Genomic DNA, 14288 nt, shown 5'->3' on the forward strand with positions numbered 1-14288 from the left:
CAAACTCCAGTTTTTCCCAAAGGCAAACAAATGGGCATGTTATTCACCTGTGGCCTTGTGGGAGCAGTACATTCTCAGACTTACTTATTTTTTCTCATGAAATTGCATAGTTTGTTTGCCATGGAGACGCAGATTGCAGCTATAACAAAGACGGGATTTTTTCATCTCCGCCAAGCTAAGCAGTTGGCTCCTTACTTCTCTCGCCCTGACCTAGCCACTGTGATCCACGTGACGGTCACCTCCAGACTTGATTATTGTAACTCACTCTACGTGGGGCTGCCCTTGAGACCGACCCAGAAACTCCAGCGGGTGCAGAACGCTGTGGCAAGACTCCTTACAGGGTCCTCGCTGCGGGATCACATTCACCCAGTGGCTCCCGGTGGAGTACAGGATCAGGTTTAAGGTGCTGGTTTTAACCTTTAAAGCCCTATACGGCCTAGGACCCTCATACCTACGGGACCACCTCTCCTGGTATGCCCCACGGAGGACCTTACGGTCTTCAAACAAAAACATCTTGGTGCCAGGCCATGGGGAGGTTAGGCTGGCCTCAACCAGAGCCAGGGCTTTTTCGGCTGTGGCCCTGATCTGGTGGAACGCTCTGTCCCAAGAGACTAGGGCCCTGCGGGACTTGTCATCTTTCCGCAGGGTCTGCAAGAAAGAGCTGTTCCATCAGGCCTTTGGCCAAGGCACAGTCTGACCCCCCTCCTTTGGTAATCCTCACAGAACACTAGCCCAATGGTTGCCATTAATTTAAATTGATTTTGAATTGATTTTAAAATGAATTGATTTTAGAATGCTGTGTTACTTTTATTGTTGTTAGCCGCTCTGAGCGCTGCTTCGGCTAGGGAGGACGGGATATAAATTATTATTATTATTATTATTATTATTATTATTATTATTATTATTAGAATGTATAATTGTTCACATCAAACTCCTTAATGATGCTCAGAGAACCAACTATTGGTAAATGTCTCCACTTAAATAATAATAATCTATGCATAACAGTTTGATAATATTTTTGTTGTTAAATAAAACAGCCCTGCTGAATTAGACCAAGTGCCCATCTAGTTCGGCATCTTATTCTGGCTGGGCATTTGTGAAGTGAGTTATTTAAACTGATTAAAATTAAATTAGATTGCCTGTTAGTACTCAAGGTTGTTAAGCTAAAGAACTTTGGAGGTTTTTAATCATCCTGAAAAGTTTATTGTGATTAGGAACTCTTCATGTACAGTTAAGGGCATACACTGTTTCTGTAGTAAAGTAAGAAGAAAGGGAATGTTGTTAGTGTTTGAAGAATTAAAATGGGAACTAAAGGACTATCATTCTGCTGTTTACTGACACCTCAGCTGACATCCTTGAGGTGATTGTGACTCCATTTCTGGAAAACGAGCTAAACAGATGCAAACAGTTTGCAGAGACCTGTGAATGAATAAATAATTATTAAACAATTAGAAAAGGTTTCAAAGATTCATACAACCCGAAATGCTGACTTCTGAAGTGAAGGACTTGGAGCCAAGGCTCAATCCCAGGCGGACACAGCCAGAACCTACATTCAATGCCAGAGCACAACTCAGGAGCAAATAAAAAGCGTCACTGAGCATGGACAGAGTGCACAGGCTTTCCTGGTCCGAGAGGCATCTGCTCCATCGCCACTGCTGAGAAATAAGTTACTCGTGATTCTATATATTACAAAGAGAAATGAGATATGAGCATTCTTGATTCTTGAATTTTGGGATAAAGAGAAAAGATTGAAGGGGGCATACTTGTGCAACTCCAAATCATGTCTTTGTTTATTTATTAAGTTATTTGAAGCATTTTGTCTCATTTTTCAAGGAAGTCCAGAAAGATAGGAAGGAACCTAAAAAAGCTACCTTAAATAGGTAGTCAGACCATTGGTGCATCTAGTTCAGGAATCTCTACTGCAGGAGCAGACAAGGCTATCAGGTTCACCTTTATTTTTGGAGACCCACCAACCAGAGCCTAGGACAAAAGCCATACACTTTGAATCAAATAATTCTAAGTCGAGGCCAGGAATGTGCTTTGAGAGTAGCACAGATGAACTGACTTGGCAGTCCTTCCACGCATACCCAGTTTCTGCTTAACTCCCCTCCAACCGCCCTCCAGTTTTCTTATTTTCAACAGTAATGGTTCGGTTTGAGTGGATGCCATCTTGCTGTTCATTTTCCCTTCCCAGCTCCGCCTGGAAATGCCAAGAACCTGGGACCTTCTTACGTGCACGACAGCTACTGAGCCACAGTAGCCCTTCCTCAATTACAGCACTGTACAACCCAATAAAAAACGTCATATGGTTGGTGGTAAAACTGCCTGGTCTGGTGCACTGCTTTCCTGTCTGTTCCTCCCTTCCTCTCCGTGCACCGCCCAGCTTGGCTGTTCTCCTGCATCATCCACATATACTCAGACCTCAGCCACTACTTCCCCAGTCGCTTGTGAAGGTTCAGCCGACTCAGTTGCCGTCGGATCTTGGGCTGCGCAGGAGGCAGGTAGGTGAGGATGGGCAGCCTGGCGCTGCAATGGCACGGGTGGCTGCCTGGCTGCGTGCAAGAGGGGCAACAGGGCGCCCTTCCTAGATTGGCCTCCTGCCTGGGGCTGGTACTTTAGGGCCAATGAAGGTCTGGGTTGCAAAGGAAGCCAGTCCCGAGGCTGCAGCTTGGAAATCTCTCAGGAGATGCTAAGAAAGGGGGATCTGGGACTGCTAAGTCGATCCATCTACTCTGCAAAAAGTGGGAGCGGAGCTGGGCACAGCTTGGCGGGGCCACCAACCTCTGTCTCCCCCAAACGCAAGAGGGGCGCCCCAGAATCCCTCACAGAGGATACTGCTAAGGCACAGCCTCTTGGATTGCGATCTGCTTCATTGACATCCCTAAAGATATCCCTACATGAAGTAAACCAGCCTTGCAGCTGTAGTGGGCACAGTTGTCAAGTATTGAGGATGGGGTAACAACTGGAGTATTGCCACAAGGAACCAAGGTGGGTGCACTCTTCCCACCTTGGATCAAATCTATGCTTCCAGGTGCCATAAGAAAGCTGCAGAGATAGCGCAGGATAGTGCACACCCCAGAAATGATCTCTTTCAGCTTCTGCCTTCTGAAATAAGGTACAGGGTTATAAAGACTAGGACTAGCCGCCTGAGAAACAGTTTCTACCCAAATACGATTTTGGTTTTAAATGCATTGTAAGGAGTCTCTATGGGAGTATATTGTATTTAAAAATGGGATATCAGAATTTTTAGGGGGCTAACCAGGTTGGGATAGCTGGGATAGCAGGCTTGTTGGGTTTTGAATGTCTTATGTAGATTTTTCAATTTCGTTGTTCTGTATGGGACAATGACAATAAAGATATTGTATGGTATGGTATGGTATGGTATGGTATGGTATGGTATCGTATCGTATCGTATCGTATCGTATCATAAACTTCTGCACTAGCTTACTTTGGGAAGATTTTCCCAGCAAGGAGATAAAGGGATGGGGAAAGTTTACCATATTTTTTGAACATCAGACAATTCAGCTTGAATAGGATACCAAAGAGGACACCTATGGCATCAAGATACATTATTTGAAGGGACGCAGGTGGCGCTGTGGTCTAAACCACTGAGCCTCTTGGGCTTGCTGATAGAAAGGTCAACTGTTTGAATCCCTGTGACGAGGTGAGCTCCTGTTGTTCTATCCCAGCTCCTCCCAACCTAGCAGTTCGAAAGCATGTCAAAGTGCAAGTAGATAAATAGGTACTGCAGCAGCGGCGTTTCCGTGCACTCTGGCACTTGTCACAGTGTCCTGTTGCGTCAGAAGCGGTTTAGTCATGCTGGCCATGACCTGGAAAGCTGTCTGTGGACAAACGCCTGTTCCCTCGGCCTGAAGCGAGATGAGCGCCGCAACCCCATACAGTGGTGCCTCACAAGACGAAAATAATCCGTTCCGCGAGTCTCTTCGTTTTGCGGTTTTTTCGTCTTGCGAAGCAACCCTATTAGCGGCTTAGCGGATTAGCGCTATTAGCGGCTTAGCAGCTAAGCGGCTATTAGCAGCTTAGCGGCTTAGAAAAAGGGGGGGAAGCAAAAAAAATCGCAAGACTCGCAAGACGTTTTCGTCTTGCAAAGCAAGCCCATAGAGAAATTCGTCTTGCGAAGCGCCTTGAAAAACAGTAAACCCTTTCGTCTAGTGGGTTTTTCGTCTTGCGAGGCATTCGTCTTGCGGGGCACCACTGTAGTCGCCTTTGACGGGACTTAACTGTCCAGGGGTCTGGACTATGTAAATTATTATTAATAATCTAGTGGTGTCATTGCAAACAAGAAAGGTCAGTGTTCTGCGGCAGAGAAGTAGGAAATCTTCATTCATAGTTTTCATGAGAAATATGCAGCCACTACATCCCTCACAACTCCCTTTGTGCAGGCCTTCACCAACTCTGTGACTTCCATGTGTTATGGACTACAGCTCCCAAAAACCCTTTCATTGGTCAGCAGGCATGGTACTAATTCCAGCTGCCTGAATTCTGTGTGTGTCTCCCTAACAGTTCTGCCACACTACGTTGTGGAGCAGCTGAGCATGGGAGCAGAAAGGCATCATGTACCTTGGAACACTCTATAGAGGACTGATACATATTATTAACACTTTTCTTCCTCCTACCCCACTCCTAAAGAGCAAAGATGGCTGATATAATTCAGATGTGTCCACTGCGTATTGAAGATGATGGGACCCTCTTTTTTGAAGGTAACTCTCACCTGGATTATTTTGGTTTCATTTTCTGCAGAGGAGTTGCTATGGCCATAATCAGGGTCCTACCCCCAAATGACTATTCAGAGTGGCAAATGGTGGCAGTGGCAAACAGACCTGGTGTCAGCATGGTATGCTGGTCACCACAGGATCAATCAATCACACACACACACACTTCATAGTTAGTGTGGCTGAGCACGTGCATAATTTCAATGCTCATTTTATTTTTTTAAAAACCATTGTTTTCTACAAGAAAATGGTGCTTAACTGTGTTTAGAATCAGGGCAGCAAGCCCAATTTTATTTTCAACATTGACTGGTAGCAGTTTTCCAGGGTTTCCGATAGGGGTTTCCCAACCCCACCTGGAGATGTCAGGATTGAACCTAGGATGTTAGCTCTACCACTGAGCTATGACCTTTCCCCACACGGATCAAGGATGGCACCCAAATTTTAAAGTGAAATGAAGTCATACATGTTGCCATCTGAAGAGGAGTGTTGGTAACAGACCATTAGGGTAGGAGTGCAAGATTAGCAAATTGCACCGCTAGGACTAAACATGATTAATCCTGATTTGGATCAGGCCCAGTATCTCCAGAGAAAGCATATAAGGCAATAAGGTAATATCTGAAGGAAAATGTATGATGTGGGTTGTGACTCTTTAAAAAAATTAGGCCAATATTTGCATAATAATATAAGCAGAGGGCAAAATAGACAATTGGCTGCCCTTGTAGGTGAGCGATTCAGGGGCTGTTCTCCACTGCCTGTGGGTACTCAATATATTTCTGTTGGTAGCAACACTTATCAGCACTTAGGAAACAATCTGTGGTTCAGTGGCAGAGCTCCCCTTTGCCATGGTTAAGTCCTAAATTCAGCACTCGGCACCTCTAATTAAAAGATTCCTTGTAGCCTGGCTGCAAACTAGGAGATCAAACTGTCTGTCAACCTACACATCAGTGGGCTAGATGGACCAAGTGGTTTGATGCAGCAAAGAGTGGGTGGAGAGAAACCTTCTGCTATGGAATTAGGAAATTCTGTTTCCTTGTTTCCAAGCTCCCCCTCCCTCTGTTGAAATTGGGCTTGAAATAAGTGTTCTCTTGTAGCCAATGCTACAGGCTGTGGTATGTGTTTAGATGTTGTGTGCAGTGCCTGCTGTTTCTCCAGTTTGCAAATACAGTGGTACCTCGGGTTACAGATGCTTCAGGTTACAGACTCCGCTAACCCAGAAATAGTACCTTGGGTTAAGAACTTTGCTTCAGGATGAGAACAGAAACTGTGCTCCGGAGGCGCAGCAGCAGCAGGAGTGGTACCTCAGGTTAAGAACAGTTTCAGGTTGAAGATAGACAAGGACTGGAAGTTGTTTAAAGGATACTTGCAAAATCATATTGAAAAATCAGAACTCCTATTAGAATAAACAAGTTCCGTTATAAATACCAAAATACTAAATAAGATGTATGACAATGTGTGACAGAAAAATAAGTAGAAAAGTTGGTTTAAAAGTGTGTGAAAGAAAGTAAGAGAAGTGGAAAGGAATTGCAATTGAGTAGATTGGAAGTCTAACACAAGGGTGGAGTGAGGGGTGAGGAATGGTGGTGGGAAAAGGAAGAATCTGTGGGATTGAGTGTGGGTATATATGAATATTTTAAAGGATTGTATGAAATGTATGTTTGTATATTTGTAATATGTATGTATATACAGTGGTACCTCGGGTTACATACACTTCAGGTTACATACGCTTCAGGTTACAGACTCGGCAAACCCAGAAATATTACCTCGGATTAAGAACTTTGCTTCAGGATGAGACCAGAAATCGTGCTCCGGCGGTGTGGCAGCAGAAGGAGGCCCCATTAGCTAAAGTGGTGCTTCAGGTTAAGAACAGTTTCAGGTGAAGTACGGACCTCTGGAACAAATTAAGTTCTTAACCTGAGGTACCACTGTAATGTTGAATTATTTTAATAATAAAATATTTTTAAAAAGAACAGTTTCAGGTTAAGAATGGACCTCCAGAACGAATTAAGTTCTTAACCCGAGGTACCACTGTATGCCCGCAGGCAGGGACAGCCCACCCATGAGGCAAGATAAGGCGCCCACCTCAGATGGCAGGATCCTTGGGGCAGCAGATCTAGCTTCCAAGAAATGCATCGCCTGCTGCCGCTGCCACGGTAGCAACAACAGTGTGGCATGCTCCTTGGAGGCCAGAACTGTTGCCTTCTTGGCAGCTCCTCCACAGTAACCTCTTGGCAAATAGAAGGCACTTCTAGTGCCACAATGTAGATTTTTATCCCGTCCGTTCCTGATGTAGATCTCCATTCACTCCTTCTTCCCTTGTTGGCTGGGGGGTGGGTGTCATTTTGTGGTTTACCTCAGGAGTCAAAATGTCCTGGGCCAGCTCTACCTATAGGCCCCAAAGGGTTGACAACCCCTGTTCTAATCCAATTGATAATAGGAGGGAGGTGTTTTTTTTTGGGGGGGGGGTAAATATTAATTCCTTTGTATTCAGCGGGATGGGGGGATAGAATACACCCAGCTAGCAAATAATAAACTGTCTGGATGCACTCTAACAACATTTTCCCATTCTCTCCCTACTCTGTTCGTGGTTTGGCTGGAACAGAAGATGAAGGTAGTTGTAAATTCTCTGTTATAAATTACTCAACAAACAAGAGTTGTGCCAATGTGTTGTGGTGTTACACTTTTGTATGGAGAATTGCGGCTTTATGGGATAGGTGGGTCCCCCCCCCCGTTTAATCAAATGCTGTCGATAATCAATATTGGGACATTTCCTCACTGTCAGCTTTGCTTTCTAACTTCAGCAATGAATTAATAAGATCAAGTGGTTCCACACACCCAGCTGAACATCACATAGCAAGAATGGCCGTGGTTTCGTGCAAGACATGATGCAAAGCCACCAAACTTTCAGTAAATTAAATCACATATAACAGCACAGCCAATCAGATTTATGCACCAATATCACAGCAATTATATACAGTGCTGTGTTACCCAAGACAAAAGAACAAAAAATAATAATCAAGAGGTGGAACCGATGTAGTTCAAAGATTATAATCCTAGTCCAGAATTATGGATTATTAAACTGAGAACAAGTGTTGTGACTACATCTTTCATAGTCAATCCTCACTCAGCTTCAGCCCATCAATCACGTCTTATTGCCAGTGTTTCCCCTTACTTCCGAATAGGGAAACTGTGGTTTAATTTCCATTTATAAAACAGGATATGAAACCAGGGTTAGTGAGTGCTTTCATATCCTTTCTGGCTAGGAGCAGTGCTCCGAGTTTCCCAGTTCAGGTGTAATGGGAAACCGCGGCTTAATACTCAGAAATTATCTCAGAAGAGAAGAAGAGAGGAAGAACAGTGCTTACACATGGTGTAATAAAATATGGTTGGGGAGGGGACGAGATCTAGGCCTGCTAAAAATACTGATTCAAGGGTGAACCTGCCTGAAGAAAAGTTAATTCAACATTCAAGGGTTAGAAAATGGCCCCACTTCAAAGCACTCATGTGGGGTGCAATTATTATTATTATTATTATTATTATTATTATTATTATTATTAATGTATTTATACCCCAGCCACTCTGGGCAGCTCCCAACAGAATATTAAAAACTGAATAAAACCTCAAACATTACAAACTTCCCCAAACAATTACTTTCTGGAAGAGAAAAATCTACAGCCCTCCTTCTGAATCCACATTTATCATGTCTCTTGAAAGGTTTAGAAGCAGACAGCTTTAAAAAATCTGAAAAATGCAAGGCAGCACAGATCTTCAGAAACCAAGAAAATCACGTGCTCATTGTGAGACCAGAGGATGATGCTGATGCCATGGCAGCATTTGAGCCCATGACAGATGAAGAAATGATAAACGGTACAGTAATACTTCCAACCCTTCCTTGAAGTCTGAACCGGTTTCACCTATATCTTATTTTTTCTCTTGCTTCATGTATTCAGGAACAAAATAAACAACAACGACAGGTGTGTACAGTTAGGTTGCTCATTAGGAAATACCTTTGTAAGTATAAGAGAAGTTTAATAATGGAACAAGTTGTGCAAGGGGAGTTGTGAATCCATTGCAGTTTTTAAAGACAACCTATATTAAACAGGAAATGCATCTGGAGCACACTGATAGTTAAAAACCACTAGTTGTCTTACAAGGTGCACTGAGCTATACCTGTAAATGTTCATAGCTCTGCCACCACATCCCTCTTTGATGAAATAAAGAAAAACAACTTTTGGGGGGAATCACAAGTAAAAGGGTACTACAGTGATACCTTGGTTCTCAAACGCCTTGGTACTCAAACAACTTGGAACCCAAACACTGCAAACCTGGGAGTGCTCCGGTTTGCGAACTTTTTTCAGAAGCCAAACGTGCTCTGGTTTGAGTGTTACACCTCTGTTTTGAGTGTTATGCTGACGATTTGAGTGCCACACTTCTGTTTTGAGTGTTACGCTGAGGTCTGTCTGGTTTTGCTACTTATTTTGCATTTTTGTTTTTGCAGCTCTTTTTTGTTTTGTGTCTGTGTCTGTGTGGAACCCAATTCAGCTACTGATTGATTGATTGATTGATTGATTGATTGTGTGACTGCAGTACATTGTTTACTGCTTTCATTTTATGGATCAATGTCCTCATTAAACAGTAAAATTTATGTTAAATTGCTGTTTTAGGGGTTGTTTTTGAAAGTCTGGAACAAATTAATCCATTTTGCATTACTTTCTATGGGAAAGCACACCTTGGTTTTTGGAACGCTTTGGTTTTGGAATGGACTTCCAGAACGGGTTAAGTTTGAGAACCAAGGAACCACTGTATTGTGCTCATCACCTGCTTCTGAGTTTCCCATTAGAACATCTGGTTAACTAACATGAGAACCAGTTACAGATAGGTAGCCGTGTTGGTCTGCCATAGTCAAAACAAAAAAAATTCCTTCCAGTAGCACCTTAAAGACCAACTAAGTTAGTTCTTGGTATGAGCTTTCGTGTGCATGCACACTTCTTCAGATACACTGAAACAGAAGTCACCAGACCCTTCTATATAGTGAGAAGGTGAGTAATACCCCTCCCCACCTTCTCACTATATAGAAGGGTCTGGTGACTTCTGTTTCAGTGTATCTGAAGAAGTGTGCATGCACACGAAAGCTCATACCAAGAACTAACTTAGTTGGTCTTTAAGGTGCTACTGGAAGGAATTTTTTTTGTTTTAACATGAGAACAACATGCTGGAGTAGATGGAGTCTGACCCAGCAGCACACCTAAGTTCTAACTGTGGGGAAAGGATCATATTTCATGTTCTTAAAAAGCCATCAGTTTTATGCAGATATCTGGTCAGCCCCTATTGCCACCTGATTCAGTTTGTCTTAAGCAAGCAACCTCTGCTTGCTCTTGTAGAAGTGTTGAATATTTGCTCCAGCCTTCACTAAAAACAAGGCAGAAACCATCGGTTAATCACACAAAGGCCACATGCTCTTGTTGTCGTTGTTTAGTCGTTTAGTCGTGTCCGACTCTTCGTGACCCCCTGGACCAAAGCACGCCAGGCACTCCTGTCTTCCACTGCCTCCCGCAGTTTAGTCAAACTCATGCTGGTAGCTTCGAGAACACTATCCAACCATCTCATCCTCTCTCGTCCCCTTCTCCTTGTGCCCTCCATCTTTCCCAAAATCAGGGTCTTTTCCAGGGAGTCTTCTCTTCTCATGAGGTGGCCAAAGTACTGGAGCCTCAGCTTCAGGATCTGTCCTTCCAGTGAGCATTCAGGGCTGATTTCCTTCAGAATGGATAGGTTTGATCTTCTTGCAGTCCATGGGACTCTCAAGAGTCTCCTCTACTGCTGGTCAAATGCTTTTGAGTCGTCAACACAAGGTTACACACTTTTGAGGTTTCTTGGTGCAGAAATCCAGCATGCTGAATACATTGCATCTTACTGAAGTTGTGCCCACTTAATCAAAGGGAAGGGGTGATGAATGATATTGACAGTAGGCGATAAACCTCAAGGAAAGTGGTGCAATTGTAGGCACTCAGCTCTGAGCTTTGTTAGCCACTGCTAGAGACTTTTTCAAAAGGTGCCTGATTGTCCTTTGTGCGCAGAACCTGGAATCTCATTGAATATTCACATTTACCAAGACACCAACCTGAGAGGACTGCCAGTGGCCTTCAGCATAAAGTGGAATGGTGAAACTTACATCATGCAAATCGTGAAAGACGGTAGCAACATGAGGGTGGTATTTAGGGTAAGCCACTGCCAATTGCCATAAAGACTCACTTTTAAAGTTCTGTAGCTTTAACGTTGCAGCCTTGTTGACTCTCTAGGAGGGAATTGCGCAGGTCAAGAAGGGATGGATGAGGAATTGGCTGATTGATCTTTTCGCAGCAGACTGACCCAGTTTGACAAACTTCCTTGTGCATTGGAACATATACGTTCCAAAAATACGTATACTATGATTAGAATGTGTATAAGACGTATATTTCACAGGAAAGTGCATGAAAAGAATTGAAATTTATGTATTTTGAGAAAACACATAAAATAATGTAATTTATTATTATTATTTAATTTATGATTTTCAGTTATATACATTTCAATAGTTTTACAATCATTTTAACATTTCAAAACTCAACTGCCTTCCTCTTCTGCGGTTCCTTAAATTTATTAGCTTCTGTATAAAAACACACAAATATCTTATTTCTTTAGGGTTTTTCTACAACCCTGCCTTCTATATTAATTTTATTTATACGGGTTTTTCCTTGTCTTTTCTTTATTTGCCATGCTAATAGTTTCCCTGGTTTGTTAGCCTGTTTGAATTGTTTCTGTTTTAAATATTTAATTTCCCACTCTATTTCTTGATTTATTATCAATGAGAACTGTGTGTGCAATATCTTAATATCCTGTTTCACAATCTCTTTTCGAGGGGAATTTATTTATTTTTCTTTTCTTTTTATTTCTTCTAAGGTTTCTTGCTTTTTCAACTTTCTCTTCTTTTTTTGGTATGCGGTACAAAATCCTTTCCCAATCTTTTATTAATCAAAACCCTTCCGCGTTTCTTCGCAATGTGTGTTTCCTGGAGACAAATCATGTCCAAATTTAACTTTTTTTCTGTATTAGCCATGATTTTATCAACAAAGTTTTTTTTTTTTAAAAAAAGGTTCAAAATTAGTTATTATTTTAAATAATAAGTACAAAATGGGACAGAATGGACCAATGATTGAGCACCAATGTAAGTGAAATGGGACCAACTTTGGAAAAGCCCAGTAAAACATTTTAAGTAGATTAAATAATATCAAGTAGTCCCATTTGTCTCTGTCCATATGCTCAAGTAACACAGAAAAAGCAGGTTCACATGTAACACCAAACCAGTTTTTCCCAACAGTCATATGCATACCAACTTGTCAATCCATGTTTCAGATCCTGGTTTCATGGACATTCACAAACCATGGTTTGTGTGATAGCACAAATTCAGATATCACAACAAACCATGGTTTGTTGCATTACATCTCACTGTACACAATCACGGCTAAAGCATGGAGCGACCAGGGCCAAGTCATGGTCATGTGAAACTGTCTGATGAGCATCTACAGTGTTGCATTTTCCATGTGAGTTACATATCAAAGTATTAACCAGTTCCCAGAACTACTTGCAGTGACGGGATCCTATTGCTTGAGTCTACTCTCCAACAAGGGTCTTAAATTACAGAGAGGCATATTTAATTCAAACACTGAGAAGCCTTCCTAAACTGGCTGTTTAGCATGGGATCTCTCTGGGCTTCTTTTGCCTCTGTGTTTGGTGGTTTGATCAAGGCCTTGCTTCAGACACTATTTGCAAGATTCTGAACTTTCTTTAAGATAATACATTTCTAATCTTTCTTCTTTGCAGCCAAGAGACGTCCCAGAATTCATTCCAGGAGAAAAAAGTGATATGCTATTCTTCAAAACCCCATTTTCCAAAGCTGACAGACAATTCTACAGATTTGAGTCCTCACTGGAGCAAGGCTACTTCCTTGCCTTTGAGAGAAATGAGAGGAACAGAGTCACACAACTGGTGATAAAGAGAATAGATGGAATAGACGAGTCTATAAAGCTACATACTTCCCCACTTCCCAGAAGAAAAATATAACCATCACAAGAAAAACATAAGCAAAAAAAATACTAGAAATGGAATACAAACAAACAATACAAACAAGTAAAACAAATAATATAGAATACCAGTACTGTAATGAAAAACATCACATCCCTAATAAATAAATCTTGGAATATCTATATAACACACTGCAGAGCCCCGAAGGAAAAACACACAAGGTTTATAGGATCGCGGGATTTGCAGTATAAAGAAATATTTTGTTATAAAGCTCTCTGTGTCACTTTTCTAAGTGGCTGTTTCATGACTGTGAATGCTATATGCAATTTGAGTTGATGAATATTTTTGTACAGAGTATTTTGGACTAAGGCCTACTATTCAGTGCTCCTGAGAAAGTTGCGTAATAAAATACATTGGGCATTTTATAACTCTTAGTAAAGTTTCCTGCATCTTCATACCATTTTGAGTCTTGCCTTTTTCTCATGCATTTGTGTTCCTGCCCATGATTAACCAATATAGATGTACAATAAGCCATCTTTTAGCAGATGAGATTCACCTAGTCCAGAACCAGCTGAGGTATCAAATATGGGCCTTTGCCAGCAAGGAACCTAAAATCCTTTTACTGGAGACTGACCCCAGAACTTCCTCAGTGTGCTCTACAGATGCTGAAATAATTATGTCATTCACACAAAAAAGTTTATGTGCAAGAAAGTGCTTCTTCATTGTATCATCAGATACATGCACAATGACTCATTTATGACCATCTCTGTCGCCTTATCCTTGAAAAATGTGAGTAAGCGTCTAGTCACATTTTCACAGAGACAAGTAATTAAAACAGCTCTGTAACAAAATGTATCCCATTTTTAAAAGAGTCCAACTTATTATTAAGAACCATTCCTATCAGTTTAAAAACAGCAGGTTGACCTCCCTGCTACAAGTTTCAACATTTGTCAGCAAAGAAATATATTTATGCAACAAAATCTACCACTTAAGCAAAAGCAACTATGAACAATAGATTTTCTTCCTGAGAAAAATTGACTGTGTGAAGGTGACAGACTGGGGAAATCTCTTGCAGCTGCAAATCAACACATGCTGTGATAAACATGGATCAATTTAGATGTTACCCTATTAAAAACACAGCAATTTGATTTAAACCAGTTTCTGTTTGAATGTCACCTTGTTTACTTATAGCTAGTTTATTATGATTTTTAAAGTGTGTTTTTCTAACCTGCTTTTATAAATCAACACAACATTTAAAAACTCATTCAAACTCCTGCACATCTTCAAGTCCGCACCACACAAAGGAAGTACTCCAAAGATTCCAAAGCAGCCTTTACAAACTGGTGCCCTCCAGATGTTTTGACTACAACAGCTGGTTGTGGCTGATGGGTGTTGTAGTCCAAAACATCTGGAGCATAACCACCAGCTTGATGAAGGCAGCTCTAAAAATTCCATTTAATGCACCAAATGAAGAGGCTAGAAAATACAGGAACTTATTATGAA

At 41.7% G+C, this 14288-nt stretch overlaps 1 protein-coding gene and 1 long non-coding RNA gene across 3 annotated transcripts in view; one reads left to right on the top strand and one right to left on the bottom strand.

Moving 5' to 3' along the window:
- Window positions 1–14288, bottom strand: part of BCO2 (beta-carotene oxygenase 2) — a 66499-nt gene that overhangs the window by 40085 nt on the left and 12126 nt on the right. The gene's annotated exons all lie outside the window — the stretch shown is intronic.
- LOC310832403 lies at window positions 7229–13245 on the top strand. Of its 2 annotated transcripts, XR_014558259.1 has the most exons (4): window positions 7229–7341; window positions 8445–8597; window positions 10805–10947; window positions 12585–13245. It is a non-coding gene; the product is annotated as an uncharacterized lncRNA (long non-coding RNA). The 2 variants fall into 2 exon arrangements; XR_014558260.1 differs by lacking the exon at window positions 7229–7341 and having other exon boundaries at window positions 8434–8597.

The sequence above is a fragment of the Podarcis gaigeae genome, assembly GCF_964106915.1.
Source record: "Podarcis gaigeae genome assembly, chromosome: 15".
In the NCBI taxonomy this organism is placed as follows: Eukaryota; Metazoa; Chordata; class Lepidosauria; order Squamata; family Lacertidae; genus Podarcis; species Podarcis gaigeae.